Source organism: Schistocerca gregaria, chromosome X (assembly GCF_023897955.1).
Source record: "Schistocerca gregaria isolate iqSchGreg1 chromosome X, iqSchGreg1.2, whole genome shotgun sequence".
NCBI lineage: Eukaryota > Metazoa > Arthropoda > Insecta > Orthoptera > Acrididae > Schistocerca > Schistocerca gregaria.
In genome coordinates, this window is record NC_064931.1 from 781,712,241 (window position 1) to 781,730,262 (window position 18,022).

The 18,022-nt window shown below is 43.2% G+C and overlaps 1 protein-coding gene and 1 pseudogene across 2 annotated transcripts in view; one reads left to right on the plus strand and one right to left on the minus strand.

The window, feature by feature from the left end:
* The window catches only part of LOC126299461 (hepatocyte nuclear factor 6), a 546,572-nt gene that overhangs the window by 76,225 nt on the left and 452,325 nt on the right, over positions 1-18,022 (minus strand). The window lies entirely within an intron of this gene.
* Positions 4,716-4,833, plus strand: LOC126299692 (5S ribosomal RNA; annotated as a pseudogene).

The following is an 18,022-nucleotide window of genomic DNA, read 5'->3' on the forward strand; positions in this document are numbered from 1 at the left end:
GCTCAGACGTAATGTACTCACAACTGCATAAAATACTGTTGTGACCACGGATGACACTTGCAACGTATTGAGAACATGCACAGGTGCCGTTCGTTGTCAAATACAACAGAGCAACCTGCAGTTCTTTTCAAGCACAATTTTCTCGCAGTTTCCATATTTTTCTGTAACTCCTATAAATCGCACGTGGCCTTTCAAAGGAACTATTTAGGGCCTGAAGATGATGTAACCATATCGAAACTAGTTGCCAATAAAACCAACACCTTAATACAGCTGGAGGAATTTCGTCATTTTTAACATACATTATACTATCTGACGTCCCAAGTCGCCCGTTTCAGTTATGGATATTTCTTTTTGTTCCTTTATTGAAGACTTGGGAATGTATTTTATTCTTTAACTTTTTCTTAATTATGGTACAAAATGTTGATCAGACATACTCCTGACTGTACACACTCTCTCGAAGGTTCCCGTTTCAAAGAGCCAAGTGTTAGGCTTAAACCACAGGGTCGGACGATTCTTTGACGATCTTGGATGCGGATTTCTCGATCTCCGCCATCGGGTGGAGAAATATAGGACCCTCCATCCTTCCCCTCCCGTCCTTAATAGGTCAGGCGTGTGCTACACGCACGAAGCGACTACCAGGTTAGCGGAGTTCGTGTGAGGTCCAAATGTTGGCTTTTTAGGACAGGGAAATATCTTCACTGGCCCAAAAAGGCCCGTTCTGAATTCATGCAGTGTAGCATTCGTCCTAACAGTTCAGAGAAAGGCAATATTAATATAGTATTTGCTAACTGCAGGAGCGTCTATGGATAGGTCCCGGAACTAGTGTCATCTGAAAACGGTAACAACGCCCACATAGTACTGTGGACAAAGAGCTGGCTGAAACTGTATGTCAGTAACAATGGAAATCTTAAGTCCGACTGGAACGTATATTGCAAAGATTGGTTGAATGCTGGTGATGGAGACAATAAGAAATACGATAATATCTAGTGAGATTTTTGTACAGATTCGGAATGCAAAATAATTTAAATGCAAATAAATGTTAAGGGAGGATCAAATATGCACCGTCCGCCCACCCCCCTCCCCGCCCCCCCCCCCACCCGCCTCCCCCCTCCTCCCTGTCTTCCGTAGCAGTAGTGGCGTAACATCTGAGGGTATACTTGGAGAATATTTCGAATAAATTGTCAGCTATAGACTGGGAGATTCAAGTGCTTAGAACGGGTAGTAGTGGGCGAAGAACGGAGTGAAATTGTTCTAAGTGCTTTATCTGAAAATTGCCTTGAGTATTTAATCAGAACCGATTCGTGAAGGTGTCGTGTTAGATCTGTTGGTGACAAACAGACCAGAACTGAACGATTTGGTTAGCGTAGAACAGGTAACCAATAATCGTAAGGCGGTTACAGCATCACCGAATACGGCTGTAAATAGGAGTAAAAAGAAAGGTAGGAGGATCTTTCTGTTTGATAAGGGTGACACGAATGCGATTTTAGATTACCTAACAGGCCAAGATGAAACTTCCATCTCCAGCACTCACAATATTGAGCATTAGTGGATGAAATTCAAGAGCATTGTACAGTTCGCATTAGATAGGTCTGTGCCAAGCGAAATTGTGAGCGATGGAAATTATCCACCGTGGTTTCACAACCATGTTAGAAAAGTGCTACGAAAGCAAAGAGAGCTTCTCTATAAATTTAAACGTAGCCAAAGCTCACAGACAATCAAAAACTAAACGTAGCCAAAATTAGTGTAAGGAGGGTTATTCGTGAAGTATCAACGAATTCGAAAGTAAAATTCTATCTACCTTTATGACTGGAAATGTTGCTAAGAAGTTTTGGTCATACGTTAAATCAGTAAACGTATATAAGCCATCTATCCATACACTCTGACCATAATAACATTGAAACTGATGAGGCTCACACAGAAAAGGCCGAAATACTAAACGTCTTCTTCCAAAACTGTTTCACGGAAGAAGAGTGGGCTGTACTTTCACCTTAAATCGTTGTACGAGCGACAAAATTACACATATTCAAATAAGTGACCAAGGGACAGAAAATAAACTAAAACTGCTCAACAGAAGAAATGCCGCTGCACCTGAAGGGATACCAGTACGATTCTACATATGGCATTCGAAAGAACTTCCCCTCTTCTAGCAGCAGTGAGCCATAGGTTTTTGGAGAACCAAAGTGTTCCGGATAATTGGAAAAAATCACAGGTAATTCCAGTTTTCAAGAAAGGACGTCGAACAGGATTACAATAATATGGGCCTATATCTCTGACGTCACTCAGCTGTAGAGTTTTAAAAAATATTTTATGCTCGCGTATTACGACATTTCTTGAAACCGAAAATCTCCTCTGTAGGAATCAACATGGGCTCCTAAAGCAATGATCGTGTGAAACCCATCCGCTCTGCTCGTCACGAGACCCAGAAAGCAGTAGATAAAGGCGTTCGAGACTATTCCGTACTGCGGTTTAATAAACAAAAAATGGGGGGGGGGGGGGGGAGGGGTACGGAATTTCTGACCAACTAGCCAACATAACACAATGTGTCATTCTGAACGGAGAGGAATCTTCAGACGTAAAAGTAACTTCGGGCGTGCCCCAAGGGAGTGTTACAGAAGCATGACTTTTCACATTATTTATAAATTACGTGGTAGATAACGTCTGAAGTTCTGTAAGGCTTTTCGCGGATGATGCTCTTCTACACAGAGGTGGCGCAATGCAAGAAACTTGTGCAAAGCAAGAAAACTATAGTGCAAGAAAATTGTAGCGAAACGCAGGAAGATCTGCAGAGGATCGACGCCTGTGGCAGCGAGTGACAATTCACACTCAACATGAATAAAGTGTAACGTATGCGAAGCATAGACAGAAAAACTCTTTACTGTATGATTAGACGACTGCAGGAGAATCAACGGAAGCAGTTACTTCCATAAAACATCTAGGAGTAAGCGTAAGCAATTTGCACTGGAACGACCACATAAAATTAATTGTGAGTAAGGTAGATCCCAGATTGAGAGTCACTGGAGTAATCTTCAGAAAACGTAGTCCGTCAACAATGGAAGTAGATTACAAAACTTTTGTTCGACCAATACCTGAATATTGCTCGTCAGTATGGTATCTATACCAGATAGGATTGTTGGAAGAAATAAAGAATATCCACAGAAGAACGACACTTTTTGTTACAGGTTCATTTAGCAAGCGCGAAAGTGTCACGGAAATGCTCAGCCAAGTCCAATGGCAGACTCTGCGAGAGAGGTGTTCTGCGTCACGGTATGGTCTGCTGCTTAAATTCCGAGGGTGTACGTCGCTAAAAGAGTCAACCAACATAAAAGACAATGAAGATAAAACCAGTAAGATTCGAGCCCACACGGAGACTTAGCAATCGTTCTTCCCGCGAACCATACGCAACCAGGTTTTATCCTCTCCATTTTCTAATCATCTTACAACACTACACACTATACACATGTCCATTACAGTCACCTAACTCAATACATACGCTTAAGACAAGTCTCTCACATTGTGAGGGAAGTGGAGGAAGAAACCCGTTCCATTTATCCGACTGAACCAACGCCTTGGGGTCTCCCTGCGAACAAAGCCAATCGGCTCTGTATTTTCTTTATGAGCATAATAGCTGGAAAACCTGGCGTTGTCCCCGTATTTATTTATTCCAATCTTCTGTTAGTCCATCTCCTCCTCAGTTCTCTTCCTATCCATCTCCTACCCCCTCCTCTCTCTGTCCATCTCTGCCCCCCCCTCCACCCGACTCTCTCTCTCTCTCTCTCTCTCTCTCTCTCTCTCTCTCTCTCTCTCCATTTCCTCCCCCCTCCTTCTGTCTGTCCATCTCCTCTTCCTCCCTGTTTCTGTCCATCTCCAACTCTCCTCCCTCTCTCTGTCTATCTCCTGCTCCCCCGCCTTCATCCATCTTCTTCTCACCACTCTCTCTCTGTCCCTCACCTTTTCTGCATCTACACACATTCTCCGCAAACTACGGTATGGTGCGTGGCAGAGGGCACCCTATACCATTACTATTCATTTTTTCCTTTCTCTGTTTACCTCCTCCTACCCTCTCTCTCTACCCATCCGCTCTTTCTCTGTCCACCTCCTCCTTTCCACTCTACGTGACCCTCTCCTTCTCCCCTCCATCTATCTCGTCCTCCCTCTTTTCTCTGTCCATCTCGTCCTCTCCCTCTGTTTGTCCACCTCCCCTCTCCCGCCCCCCCTCCCACCCGTCCCCACATACAGTATTGCTTCCCAGGTAATAAGTAACATATGTATCAAATTTGGTTGAAATTTATCCAGGGCATTAGGAAGAGATGTTTAACATATACGTATGTGACATATATTGCACACATATAAGTTCCTGAGTTATGCTTCAGTGCCATCCCCTTTTAATTTCCACCCCTGTAGGATGTAGGTGACTCTTAACCCCACTGTGCTTCGTTCCAGATTGTAAGAAATCAGTAACCTGCGATTCTTTAAACAGTCGCACTCTCCTTTCTGAAACAGCTTCGAACTTTTGATTGTTTTACAAATGAGTTAATGTATTAAATAGCTGACGTTAAGTATGTAAGCGTGAAAATACTTAGAAAAGGTTGATATTATGCTTAAAGTTTGTTGCAAGTCACTAAGTGTTCTCATTCTCATATGCTGGATGAATATATTCTGTGTATTTGCACGGAGTGCGTTGGGCATCTTTTTCACTCCTACTCCTTTGAGAGGTAGGCAACGGCCTTGCCGCAGTGGATACACCGGTTCCCGTGAGATCACCGAAGTTAAGCGCTGTCGGGCGTGGTCGGCACTTGGCTGGGTGACCATCCAGGCCGCCATGCGCTGTTGCCATTTTTCGGGGTGTACTCAGCCTCGTCATGCCAATTGAGGAGCTACTCGACCGATTAGTAGCGGTTTCGGTCAAGAATACCATCATGGCGACCGGGAGAGCGGTGTGCTGATCCCACGCCCCTCCTATCCCCATCCTCTATGAGGATGACACGGCGGTAGCCATTCGTGGCCTGAAGACGAAGTGAGTACTCCTTTGAGAGGTAGGTCGATCTTACTTCTACAGCGCTTCTTTCGTGACAGCAAGTGATATATGTATCAAGTTTAGTTGAAATATATAAATTAGTTTAGGAGATGTTGAAAGTACATAGATATATGCATCCCTTTTTTTTAATAAGATATAGAGAAGATAAGAGTTATAGTGTGCAACGTGTGTAATAGGTAAATAATATTTCACGAACAAACCAATACCAAGAGGTGTTCAGTTTTCATTTTCTGCTTGTTGCTCATATAACGTATCGCGCCGGCTTGTGAAACAAGGAGGTACACCAGACCAGAATCGAATCCGTGAGGGGGATAGGCGACCGTGGGCTGGTATGCTGGCCAAGCTGAATGTGATTTTTGGCAGTTCTCCACGCTTGTTTAGGTGAACGCTGGATTGGTTCACAATTTCTTCCTGAGAGAATACGATACGCAAACAATTAAAATATGTTACCACACACAAAAAACTTTGTACGATCCACAGTCAGGAGACCCACACGACTTCCCTTCATTAAGTTACCCTAACGACTGTGGCGTCAGCAAGGACATCCGACCAAGTAGTTAAGTAATGAAACAAAATTGTTCATGGCATGAACGCGCTATGGAAAAGAAGGAGACTTGCTGCACTCATAATCAGAGAATGTAGTGGAGCCTCCATTTAGATAATTTACTCTTGTTTTCCGTCTGAAGCACTTGACGCCTTATGGATCCACATCTCTTTAGCCCATCGTACGGTATGTGACGGAGGGGACATAGCACACGAGCCTTTACCCCTTTTCTATTCCGTGCATTGATGATAGGCAGAAGGAAACGCTGTATGTTCCCGAATTTCTCTACTTTTACCATCATGATCACCACACGATATGTATATTGGTGGAAATAATGTATTTACTGCCTCAATTCGGTATACAAGCTCTCGGAATTTGGGTCTCCGCTATGCATATCGTCTTCCTGGTAACGTCGCCCAATGCAGTTTCTCGACCATTTCAGACTCTGACTCTGATTAAATGCCCCTCTATACGATCAAACTTGTTTTCCAAATTCATTGTTTGTTATCCACGGGTCCGTCAAACAAGCGGCGTATCCTGTCGCGAAGTATTTTGACACTACTGATCAGTTCAAAAAATGGTTCAAATGGCTCTGAGAACTATGGGACTCAACTGCTGTGGTCATTAGTCCCCTAGAACTTAGAACTACTTAAACCTAACTAACCTAAGGACATCACACACATCCATGCCCGAGGCAGGATTCGAACCTGCGACCGTAGCTACTGATCAGTATTCTAGGTGCAACGCACTATACGAACTTAAAATCTTCGAAATCTGCTCCAGTTTCTAGATATCTCTAAGTTATACAAGGGGCAGTCAAATGATAACGAGACAGATGCCAAAAAGTTAGTAAGCTGTTTATTATTTCAAAAATAATCGACAAAACTGTTAATACATTTATCCCACTGCGAGAGGTCAGTGCCTTCATGGAAAAATGTCTGCGGTTTCCCACAGAAGCATGATTATACGCAGTCGTGCATCCCTTCGTACAAAGGAAATCGACGGCCACAAGTGTCTTTCTTCAGAGATTCATTAACGCGGAAACTGCACGGGTAGAGATCGGGACAATGTTGAGGAGATGTAGGGGTTCCTCAACGAAACTTCTGCAGAGTAACCATATCCGCTGGCGCAACAATAAATCTTGAGTGAATTGGAAATGTCTAAAATTTGCATATATCACCGTATCCCGGCGCCTCAACAGTATTTAGACCGGCGCACTGCTACAGCGAGCCAGTTCTTCACGGATGAGCTCCCTGGGCAATTAGGCCGACCGCTGTCACGGTTCCTCAATCAAACACTCTCTTGGAGTCATCCAGCGTCGTGTATTCCGATGCTAGTCTGCTTACTGGGGATCTTCCACTTCACTGCGACATGGAGCTGCCAGCTATTATCTTCGAGCTACATTGTGGGTCTCCTGGGGTTGGTATTCGCCCCGACACCGTTTTTCTGTGTAGCTAGGCATTCTGTTCTGAGCGAAACAAATATTGACTCTAAAAACTGTGATTAAGTTTTCCGTGGCTAACAGTTCATCGATCTTACATTTTCCATCACTTCAAAGACAGAGACTTAATTGTGGGCCGCTGTCTGAGGCCCGCGCGGCTTCCCCCGTCGGAGGTTCGAGTCCTCCTTCGGGCATGGGTGAGTATTGTCCTTAGCGTAAGATAGTTTAAGTTAGATTAAGTAGTGCGTAAGCTTAGGGACCGATGACCTCAGGAATTTGATCCCATAAGACCTTACCACAAATTTCCAAATTTTTTACTTAATTGTGGACCGTTATTCGTGTCGTGTAATTACTCTTCAAAGATGTAGAACTGAAATTTATATTCATTTTAATAAACATACTTTTTATTTCCTACAGGCTTAAGTTTGCCTGCACCACCACAGGCGTGGGCCGCACCATTACCCACCTTGCACTGTCTGTCACGCCTAAAGCCAGTAGGAAGACTGACAACATCTGTCACGTGTGGCGCGGAAACCATCCACCGTGGTTACAATAGGAGCGCTATATATCCACTCTCTGTATTTGTAGTCCATTGGCTCATGATGGTAGTTTTGTTATCCTAGTATAAACGAGTCAATGTATGTTTCCTACTAAAATGAATGAACGTTGACATAAATCCGTGGTCTTCTGTCACCGGTGACAGTCGCATTATCCTTCTGCGTGTATTGCCACTTTCCATCTTATAACACACTTAAAATTCTAAAATACACTGCCTGACAAAAATGATGAAGTACCCAGAAGACATGGTAGGATGTCAATGTAACTGCGTACACGAACACGTCGGTGGGTATGTACAGTATATGGATAGAGTTTCGATTCTATATGACAGGTTGAACGGCCAGCAGTTCACACTAGTAGAGTTGTTCGTGTTTAGTGTTGTTACCGCCTTGATAGGGTACATAAGGGGTGTGAACAGCGTCAGATTTGAGTAGTCACGGAGATGCCGCATACTCTAGTGACACAGCATTATCAGCACCTGTTAGAGTTTTAAATGAGCCTCATTGGGGTGTCCATGTGGCCAGTTATGTGAATCATGCAGTATTCTGATTTTCGGTCTCTAGGGTGCGGCAGCGGCTTAATGTTCGACGCATGGGAACGTGAGGGCAGGTATACTCGTCATCAAGGTTCCAGTCGACCACATTGACCACTACAAGGGAGGACAGTCCTGTTGCGTACCAAGAGTACCGTAACGCCCTTACATCTGCGCGTGCCATCCGAGAAAAAGTAATGAACTCCCGGAAACATTCCAAAATATTCGTCCGTGACTAGCAACAGTCTGACAACGGTTATTACCGTCCCATGCGAAGGCTGCCGTTAACATCACAACACAGACGGCTGTGTTTGGAAAGGAAGATTGATCAGCTGATGAATGGCGTCGCACTGTGTTCAGCGACGAATCGCGATTCTGCACGAGCCCCGAATGGCCATAGTCGGCGGGTATCGCGGTGATCTTGCGAGAATTCCCATTCTTTCAGTGTTTTGGAGAGGCACAGCGGTGTTACTCCAGGTGTCATGATGTCCTCGTGCGTTATCTTTCGTGTGACAGTATTGTGGTTCCATTTTTCAACAGGACAATGCTCGTCCACGCGTGACTCGTGCGACAGTACTGTGGTTCAATTTTTCAACAGAACAATGCTCGTCCACGTGTGACTCGCGCGACAGTATTGTGGTTCCATTTGTCAACAGGACAATCCTCGTCCACGCGCGACACGTGCGACAGTATTGTGGTTCCATTTTTCAACAGAACAATGCCCTTCCACGCATGACACGTGCGACAGTATTGTGGTTCCATTTTTCAACAGAACAATGCTCGTCCACGCGTGACTCGTGCGACAGTACTGTGGTTCAATTTTTCAACAGAACAATGCTCGTCCACGCATGACTCGTGCGACGGTATTGTGGTTCCATTTTTCAACAGGATAATGCTCGACCACGCGTGACACGTGTCTCTATGAACTGTCTGTGTGTGAGGCACTCTCGTGACCAGCTAGATCCGCAAACCTGCCCCAGTGAGAACATGTGTGGGACCAACACGTACGTCAACTCCGTTCCAGTGCCAGTATCCAAGATATCAAGGACCATTAACAATAGCTGTCGGCCAGCTTGCCTCAGGAAAGGATATGTGAGCTTTATTCGTGCATCCAGAGCAGAGGAGATGCAACATCATACCGATATGTGAGCTCGTACTGCCAAGTTCTTTGTAAGTCTGGCTCGATTTGTAATCACTGAAATAACATTACATATCATCTCAACCCGTGAAATTCAACCTCGTTTCGTTTCATCTATTTTTTTCTTTTCTCAGGGAGTGTATTAAAATAACCGACGTTTCGAAGGCATTGCAGAGCCATTTCTCAAGGTATGGACTAGGCGAACCGAGAGAAAGTTAAACTCTCAATCTGAATGGTTGCACGGTGCTTTGAACGTTGTTACTCGTTTGCTATATGTTTACTTGACGACGATTTCTTCTCATCAGTATTTAACAGAGATTCTAGTTTCCGATATATTTGAATGCATAGATTTTTTCGCCCTGAGTTACAGAAAACTAGGCAAGGTAAAGAGAAAATAAGGAAAAAGTCTTGCATTCTTGGTGGTTGATGTGGCAAAAGCCATGGAATACCTTCCGATATCATGTTGGATCTCCTTTTGACCGACGTAGAGCAGCAACTAGACGTGCTAGATGTGGCATGGACTCATCAAGTCGTTGGGAGTCCCCTGCAGAAATATTGAGCCGGCTGCCTCTACTGCGAAAGCGTTGCCGGCGCAGGATTTTTTGCACCAACTAACATCTCGATTATGTCCCATAATTGTTCGATGGGATTCATTTCTGGCGACCTGGGTGGACAAATCACTCGCTCGAATTGTCCAGAATGTTCTTCAAACAAATTGTGAACAATTGTGGCCCGCTGACATTGTGCATTGTCAGCCACGAAACTTCCATTGTTGTTTGGGAACACGAAGTCCATAAATGGCTGCAAATGGTATCCAACTAGCCGAACATAACCATTTCAAGTCAATGATCGGTTCAGTTGGACCTGACGACCCAGTCCATTCCATGTAAACACAAACCACGTCTTATTGAGCCACCATCAGCTTGCACAATATCTTGTTGACAACTTGCATCCATGGCTTCGTGGTGTTTGCGCCACACTCGAACCTAGCTCCAGCTCTTACCAACTGAAATCGGGACTCATCTGACCAGGGTCCAACCGATGTGGTTGCGAGCCCGGGAAGGTCGTTGCAGGAGATATCATGCTGTGACATCGTACGTACCACATCGATTTCTGCAATTGCTTTACGCACTGTTGCTTATCTATTAGCACAGACAACTCTACGGAAACACCGCTGCTCTAGATCGTTAAGTGAAGGCCATCGACAACTGCTATGTCTGTAGTGGGAAGTACTGCCTGAAATTTGGTATTCTCGGTACACTCTAGACACTGTGGATCTTGGAATATTCAATTCCCTAACGATTTCCGAAATGGAATGTCCCATGCATCTACCTCCAACTACATTCCATCGAGTGGCCATAAATCACTCAGCGCAGAGTAGCCGCGTGGTCTCAGGCGCCTTGCCACGGTTCGCGCGGCTCCCTCCGTCGGCGGTCGAGTCGTCCCTCGGGCATGGGTGTGTCCTAGTTTAAGTTAGATTAAGTAGTGTGTAAGCCTAGGGACTGATGACCTCAGAAATTTGATCCCATGGGATCTTACCACGAAATTCCAAAAAATAAATGACGTCAGAAACATTTTCACTTGAATCACCTGAGGACAAATGACTGTTCCGCCAGCGCACTGCCCATTTATGCTCTGTGAACGCTAATCAACGGAAATCTAAATTTAAATGGACGGGTGTTGTTGTTGTCTTCAGTCCTGAGACTGGTTTGATGCAGCTCTCCATGCTACTCTATCCTGTGCAAGCTGCTTCATCTCCCAGTACCTACTGCAACCTACATCCTTCTGAATCTGCTTAGTGTATTCATCTCTCGGTCTCCCTCTACGATTTTTACCCTCCACGCTGCCCTCCAATGCTAAATTTGTGATCCCTTGATGCCTCAAAACATGTCCTACCAACCGATCCCTTCTTCTAGTCAAGTTGTGCCACAAACTTCTCTTCTCCCCAATCCTATTCAATACCTCCTCATTAGTTACGTGATCTATCCACCTTATCTTCAGTATTCTTCTGTAGCACCACATTTCGAAAGCTTCTATTCTCTTCTTGTCCAAACTAGTTATCGTCCATGTTTCACTTCCATACATGGCTACACTCCAAACAAATACTTTCAGAAACGACTTCCTGATACATAAATCTATATTCGATGTTAACAAATTTCTCTTCTTCAGAAACACTTTCCTTGCCATTGCCAGTCTACATTTTATATCCTCTCTACTTCGACCATCATCAGTTATTTTACTTCCTAAATAGCAAAACTCCTTTACTACTTTAAGTGTCTCATTTCCTAATCTAATTCCCTCAGCATCACCCGATTTAATTTGACTACATTCCATTATCCTCGTTTTGCTTTTGTTGATGTTCATCTTATATCCTCCTTTCAAGACACTGTCCATTCCGTTCAACTGCTCTTCCAAGTCCTTTGCTGTCTCTGACAGAATTACAATGTCATCGGCGAACCTCAAAGTTTTTACTTCGTCTCCATGAATTTTAATACCTACTCCAAATTTTTCTTTTGTTTCCTTTACTGCTTGCTCAATATACAGATTGAATAGCATCGGGGAGAGGCAACAACCCTGTCTCACTCCTTTCCCAACCACTGCTTCCCTTTCATGCCCCTCGACTCTTATGACTGCCATCTGGTTTCTGTACAAATTATAAATAGCCTTTCGCTCCCTGTATTTTACCCCTGCCACCTTTAGAATTTGAAAAAGGGTATTCCAGTCAACATTGTCAAAAGCTTTCTCTAAGTCTACAAATGCTAGAAACGTAGGTTTGCCTTTTCTTAATCTTTCTTCTAAGATAAGTCGTAAGGTCAGTATTGCCTCACGTGTTCCAACATTTCGACGGAATCCAAACTGATCCTCCCCGAGGTCTGCATCTACCAGTTTCTCCATTCGTCTGTAAAGAATTCGCGTTAGTATTTTGCAGCCGTGGCTTATTAAACTGATAGTTCGGTAATTTTCACATCTGTCAGCACCTGCTTTCTTTGGGATTGGAATTATTATATTCTTCTTGAAGTCTGAGGGTATTTCGCCTGTCTCATACATCTTGCTCACCAGCTGGTAGAGTTTTGTCAGGACTGGTTGTCCCAAGGCCGTCAGTAGTTCTAATGGAATGTTGTCTACTCCGGGGGCCTTGTTTCGACTCAGGTCTTTCAGTGCTCTGTCAAACTCTTCACGCAGTATCGTATCTCCCATTTCGTCTTCATCTACATCCTCTTCCATTTCCATAATATTGTCCTCAAGTTCATCGCCCTTGTATAAACCTTCTATATACTCCTTCCACCTTTCTGCCTTCCCTTCTTTGCTTAGAACTGGGCTGCCATCTGAGCTCTTGATATTCATACACGTGGTTGTCTTCTCTCCAAAGGTCTCTTTAATTTTCCTGTAGGCAGTATCTATCTTACCCCTAGTGAGATAAGCTTCTACATCCTTACATTTGTCCTCTAGCCATCCCTGTTTAGCCATTTTGCACTTCCTGTCGATCTCATTTTTGAGACGTTTGTATTCCTTTTTGCCTGCTTCATTTACTGCATTTTTATATTTTCTCCTTTCATCAATTAAATTCAATATTTCTTCTGTTACCCAAGGATTTCTAGCAGCCCTCGTCTTTGTACCTACTTTATCCTCTGCTGCCTTCACTACTACATCCCTCAGAGCTACCCATTCTTCTTCTACTGTATTTCTTTCCCCTATTCCTGTCAATTGTTCCCTTATGCTTTCTCTGAACCTCTGTACAACCTCTGGTTCTTTCAGTTTATCCAGGTCCCATCTCCTTAATTTCCCACATTTTTGCAGTTTCTTCAGTTTTAATCTACAGGTCATAACCAATAGATTGTGGTCAGAGTCCACATCTGCCCCTGGAAATGTCTTACAATTTAAAACCTGGTTCCTAAATCTCTGTCTTACCATTATATAATCTATCTGATACCTTTTAGTATCTCCAGGGTTCTTCCACGTATACAACCTTCTTTCATGATTCTTAAACCAAGTGTTAGCTATGATTAAGTTGTGCTCTGTGCAAAATTCTACTAGGCGGCTTCCTCTTTCATTTCTTAGCCCCAATCCATATTCACCTACTATGTTTCCTTCTCTCCCTTTTCCTACACTCGAATTCCAGTCACCCATTACTATTAAATTTTCGTCTCCCTTCACTATCTGAATAATTTCTTTTATTTCATCGTACATTTCTTCAATTTCTTCATCATCTGCAGAGCTAGTTGGCATATAAACTTGTACTACTGTATTAGGTGTGGGCTTCGTATCTATCTTGGCCACAATAATGCGTTCACTATGCTGTTTGTAGTAGCTTACCCGCATTCCTATTTTCCTATTCATTATTAAACCTACTCCTGCATTACCCCTATTTGATTTTGTGTTTATAACCCTGTAGTCACCTGACCAGAAGTCTTGTTCCTCCTGCCACCGAACTTCACTAATTCCCACTATATCTAACTTTAACCTATCCATTTCCCTTTTTAAATTTTCTAACCTACCTGCCCGATTAAGTGATCTGACATTCCACGCTCCGATCCGTAGAACGCCAGTTTTCTTTCTCCTGATAACGACATCCTCCTGAGTAGTCCCCGCCCGGAGATCCGAATGGGGGACTATTTTACCTCCGGAATATTTTACCCAAGAGGATGCCATCATCATTTAATCATACAGTAAAGCTGCATGTCCTCGGGAAAAATTACGGCTGTAGTTTCCCCTTGCTTTCAGCCGTTCGCAGTACCAGCACAGCAAGGCCGTTTTGGTTAATGTTGCAAGGCCAGATCAGTCAATCATCCAGACTGTTGCCCCTGCAACTACTGAAAAGGCTGCTGCCCCTCTTCAGGAACCACACGTTTGTCTGGCCTCTCAACAGATACCCCTCCGTTGTGGTTGCACCTACGGTACGGCCATCTGTATCGCTGAGGCACGCAAGCCTCCCCACCAACGGCAAGGTCCATGGTTCATGGACGGGTAGAGAACTGAATCGCAGCTCTCATGAATTCGAATCAAGTGCTTCCCACTGCGCCAATCGGTGGCCAAGATGAAGGTATAGTCGATAGAAAGCCTTCTTTGTAGAACAACGGATTTGGTGAAACTTATACACTGATACCGATTGTACTCCGAGTTTGAAGATATTCCAGAAAAAGTTCGAATATTTTTTTCTGAAAATATGTTACCATATCTTTAGCTGCAAGGGTTGCTAACAAGGGGGCCAGGACCACATAATTTGTAGAACAATTTTGAGGTACTTGCTACAGGTCAACGCTCTTGATTTAAAAGAAATGCACTTAGAGATATACAGATTCTGACGCAGTGTACAACGAATTAAATAAGGTAATAAAATCATTCGTTAAGGGACACGGTAGTTTCCTGACCTAAGGATTCTCAGATTCAGAAATAAAACAGCTGGAAAAAAACGGATACAAATTAACGTGAAGTTCATGCATATTAGGACAGAAATAAGAATCATGCAGGAAATGAACATAACGCGATGGGCAATGGCGGCACTGAGAAGCTTTCGATTTTCAAGGTGATTAATGTGTAGTTTCTAGAGATTCTTAGGAAAATAACACTGTAACGGAATATACATGTTAAATGAGATAATGCATGGTAGTTGAGAAAAAGGGATGTTTGAGATCTTCTCAGACTGGCTAAAGTGTCATTTTTTTTGTATTTCATTTTAGGACACTGTTTCAAGGTGAAGTGGAAGTAGACGATACCAGCTCTCCAACCACTTATACATATGGATTTGGTATAGAATATAGAGACTGACAGAATAATCATACGATATTTTAATGCTCGAATTTTTTACTGTGGGGTTACTAACCTCGTTGATGTCAAAAATGTTTCACCTGCCCACACACAAACACCCTGTTAAGCCCTACCCCAACTGTTACGTTCCCATGATAACCCTCTTTCTGGCAGTGTTGGCTCATTCATCACTTCACTTATGTATGTCTCTATCTTAATCAATCAACAGGGGCCTTTATACTTTTTTAACTTATGCATCTGTCCCTATATCTTTATCTTTTGTGAAATATTCGTTTCCTATTTAATCTGTACAATCTTTTAGTTTATCAACAAATCCGCCTTTTATATTTTAAATTATGTAACTGAATATATGTCTTTTACTATGTCAAACATTCATTTTGTCCAATTTTATAATATGTTTCAAACTTTTTGCCGCTGACAGCCCACCCACCGCCAATATAGGACGAGGGGAATGAAATTACAATAAAGGGAAAAACACATATTACCTCATAATCATATCGTTTTAACAATTCTAAATTTAACTTTATTCGATGCTAAGCTGATTTTGCGTATATTCTGTGACGATGCCACTACGGCTCTGTGATATTTTAAGAGCAACTTTACACATCCATGAAAGTAATGATTTTTCGTTATGGCATATTTCGTTGTTTTAAAATGCAATCTGTCCGCAAATCGTATCTCATTTCCCATGTTTTGCTGCACATCTAAACGCGGTCATTGCTGACTGAAACTGGTAGTCTAAGGACCCAAAATTTTTGGATCATTGACGGAAATAAAAGAAATTTATTGACCGTCTTGTCTCACAGTGGAATAAATGTACTAAGAGTTTTGGCGATTAATTTTGGAATAATAAACAGTTTACGTATATTTTCCATGTGTCTCGTTTTCATTTGACTGCCTCTTATAAGTTCACACAAACAGCTGTATCGGTCCAGAAAAATACGTCAACTTACTGACAGGTTACTGTGTAAAGGTTTATTGGTTCGTTTCCTTGTTGTTGCCATCTTTTAACGTCTCAACAGTGGGAGTATGGCATTTGTTATATGGCCAACTGTTTTAACGCACCTGTTTCCACGCACCGTAACATCCTGTGGCGCGGGCGCTCACGAGTCACGTATGCTTGTTTCATAAAATACACACACGCCTACCTCCGAGTGCGCTGCTTCGTGGTTTTATTGAATACGGGACTCAGAAGACAGATGACACCACCGAAGGCAAGACGTCCCCGCACAATAAAAGCACCTTCATTTGCATAATAGCTTTCTGAGTGATTTCCGAGGACCTCTCTGGCTAGCAGTAGCTGCAGCCACGCTGTTGTCTCGGTATTACCTGACGCACTGCCTGTGTTGACTGTTTACTTACGTTTGATGCTGTATATTGTATACGCATTGCTTGAGGCATGCCATGTGTCGCGTCCAGATTCGTTATACATTCAGAACTAACAGCTGCTTCTTTAAATGCCACGTGTACAGCGTTTTATTGTGTGTTTTCGACATCCACATCAACCCAATACAGCGCACATTCAACAGAAATACATTAACGGAATATCCAAATGAAATTTATGCATGGAAGCGTGCGCGCGGCCGCACTTCTGTGTATGTGTGAGTGTGTGTATGCGCGCGCACGTTTTTCACGACATGCTGGAGAAAGGCTGAGTTAAATGCCGTTAGGCAGTTGGCCAGAATGGCTTGCAAAGGCCAGAACCTTTTTTTTTTAGTCTTCAAAGTATTACTTTCAAGTCGCTTAGCTACATAGACAAATGGCCTTAAGATGAAATAATTAGATACAGCCTTGCAGTGCATCATAAATAAATTTTAGGAGGTCACTGTAGACTGCAAATCTTATACAGGACAAGCAACTACAGCCACACCGAGGAGCGTCCGTATCGGAATAAGAAAAACTGTTGACAGTTTCAGGGCCAGCTCTTGGTTTCCGTGAAAAGGACACCCGATGTTACATCACGTACGAGGGCGTGCTGAAAATTAATGCCTTCGAATTTTTATGTGAAGCTCTTGAATCTTTTTAAATGAAACACTCTATATCTTTAATCTTCGTGTTTACATATTTATTTGTCAACATAGTCACCCCGGCGACGAACACATTTCTCCCAACGAGAGACCGGTTTGTTCATATCGTCACTGTAAAATGTCTGAAAAACAAAAGTTCAAATGTGTGTGAAATCTCATGGGACTTAACTGCTAAGGTCATCAGCCCCTAAGCTTACACACTACTTAAGCTAAATTACCCTAAGGATAAACACACACACACACTCATGCCCAAGGGAGAACTCGAACCTCCGCCGGGACCAGCCGCACAGTCCATGACTGCAGCGCCTTAACCCTCGGCTAATTCCGCGCGGCTAAAACGTTTGACTTTGTTGACGGAGAAGCAGCCTCACCTCGACTTGTACCGCTTCATCACTATTAAAGCGAAGTTGTTGAAGGTGTTCTTAGAGTTTTGGAACAGATGAAAATCGGGTGGTGACAAATCGGGACTGCGTGGAGGATGATCGATGACAGCGAACCCACGGCAGGTTGTTGCAGATGTCGTAGTACTTGTGTGTGGTCTGCCATTGTCATGCTGAAGGGGATCGTGTCGCATGTGAAGACGAACACTTCCAATTCGATACTCCATTACAGCGTGCTGTTTCTCACGCACCGTCATAGTTACGTTACACACCACCCTGTAATTCGGCAGAGGGCTGCAAATATATAGAAACGAAGAATAAGGATGTAGAGTGTTGAGAACGCTTGTCTTATTTAAAAAGCTTTAAGGGTTTTCACATTAAAAATTTTGAGATACTATTTCTCAGCACGCCCTCGTAGTATCAGATTCGGTTTGTGTAGACCACATACACGGATTCAACAAAGAGAAAGAAGTCCACAGTTTAGCGACAGCTACAAAAAAGCTTCTACTGGAATTTACTAGTTCTACATCGATAAATTAACACAATTTTGAAAAACTTGTTCCTTACTGACAAAATTATTATTTAACATTAGGCCCAAGTT